This window comes from Solanum lycopersicum, chromosome 2, assembly GCF_036512215.1.
Source record: "Solanum lycopersicum chromosome 2, SLM_r2.1".
Taxonomy (NCBI): Eukaryota; Viridiplantae; Streptophyta; class Magnoliopsida; order Solanales; family Solanaceae; genus Solanum; species Solanum lycopersicum.
The window spans coordinates 18,639,188-18,641,054 of NC_090801.1; the positions used below are offsets into that span (position 1 = coordinate 18,639,188).

The following is a 1,867-nucleotide window of genomic DNA, read 5'->3' on the forward strand; positions in this document are numbered from 1 at the left end:
GTAATTTCTAGTTAGACAATGACAATTGGTGTCTGTCAAATTTTTCAATAATTAAAAGGGAAAAAAGTTTGATATATCTTTTAATTTTTTTATTTACAGTTGAGATATCACTCGTTATGAAAGTGATTCATAAATATCTATTTTCTTAAATAAATGATTCACATGTATACTTTTTCTCAAACGTAAGTAAAAAAATTAATTTTAATTTTTAAAAAAATATATAAATCATATGGGATATATTAGATCTCCATTAGTGACGATGTCAAATAAGATATGGTCTTTTCATTTAAGCAATTATCACTACTGAATTTTTTCCATCCATCCGCAACATAAACTTTAGTGTTTGCAAAATTTTAGCATTATGTTCCACAACTTTTTTATGTGTTTCATCAATTATAATCAAACCATACTTCTTGTTGCCATTGATGAAACCATTTGCAAATGCAAATCTTTTGAAATCCACTAACAGTGTATAGACAATACACATATATATTAGTTAACGTACAGTTCAACTACAATTATTATATTTGATTACATCAACTAAAATTTACCATAAAATCTCTCGAAAGGCAATATTGCCTAATAGTGCATTCAAAATATTATTGACTTAAAGCTTGTCCTCGTCCTCTTCATCCTCATCCTCGTCCTCCTCCTGGTACATTGCATACTCTTTGTCACAATGATGACTCAAATCGAATTTGAAAACATCAAATTCCATATCTCCTTCATGTTTGAACACTAAAACATCTCCAACTTTCAAATTAAGTTCCTCTACAAACTCTATCCAACTACCCTCCTCTAATCGCCGACCGTTCACCTTCACTAACCACTTCTTATCATCTGTTGTCAATATTGCATGTTCATGTTGATCATGTCTCTTAAGATACTTCAAAAAACTTAATGGAATTTTCTATAGTAGAACAAATTAATCAATTAGACATTTTTCATGATAAAATTATTCATATATTGATAAATACATAAAGCATAGTACTATTATTGATGCTAATTTTATGTTGAAATTGAACAAGAATATCTAACGAAATAAATATATATTGTTAGTGTTACTTACAAGTCCATTCTTGAAACCTGGTAGAATAGGCTTGAAAAAGTGAGGTTTCATTGGAGGAATTTCCATGGAAAATTATGTAATGGTTATAGAAAATGTTTTATATTTTAGGAAAGATTTGAATGTAAGAAGAATATTGAAAGTAAATATATAGTTGTAACTAGCAAGGGAAGTTGGAAAGTTACTATTAGTAATGGAATTAAAATGCAAGCGACTTTTCATATTCAGAGGACAATTGATATATTAGTGGACGATTTAAAAATTTGAGTTTATAAATTTTGAATTTTAAAAAAAACAGTATTTATTAGAATTTATATGGTATGCGTTTTGGCCGAAAATATTGTGTTATAACGAATCATTAGCAAAGTTGATATATGAGTGACTTTAATATTTTCAGCTACAATGGTTCGGCTTCTTAGTGATCTCATAGGCGAATTCAAGATTTGAAAAATCTAATGCACTAATATTAACTTAAGTTAGGTGTTAGCGAAACTTTCACTAACAAATGTCAGATTATGTAGTATTTAATTGACCGCTAACGACTTGAACTGTACATAAAATATTAAATACAAATATATAGATCTAATATAAGCTTATTAATAGTTGTACTCTACTTTGTTATAATTAATAATATAAGATTCTAGCTAGGATAGAACCCTAGCTAGTGAGCTATGGGAGTGGTGTTTTGTCTTGTACTGACGACCCGAGTGCATTTCTACGTTGTTTATGGTTGCACTGTTAATTATACTTTTAGTTTCTGTGACTTTTTTAAAATGAATATTTATATATATACATATAATT

The 1,867-nt window shown here is 28.0% G+C and overlaps 1 long non-coding RNA gene across 1 annotated transcript; it reads right to left on the minus strand.

The window, feature by feature from the left end:
- Window positions 1–450: 450 nt before the first annotated feature.
- On the minus strand, window positions 451–1,547 carry LOC101246296 (uncharacterized). Its single transcript, XR_011214428.1, has 2 exons — window positions 1,070–1,547; window positions 451–910 (listed from the first exon to the last, which is right to left on the minus strand). It is a non-coding gene; the product is annotated as an uncharacterized lncRNA (long non-coding RNA).
- Between the last annotated feature and the right edge of the window lie 320 nt (window positions 1,548–1,867).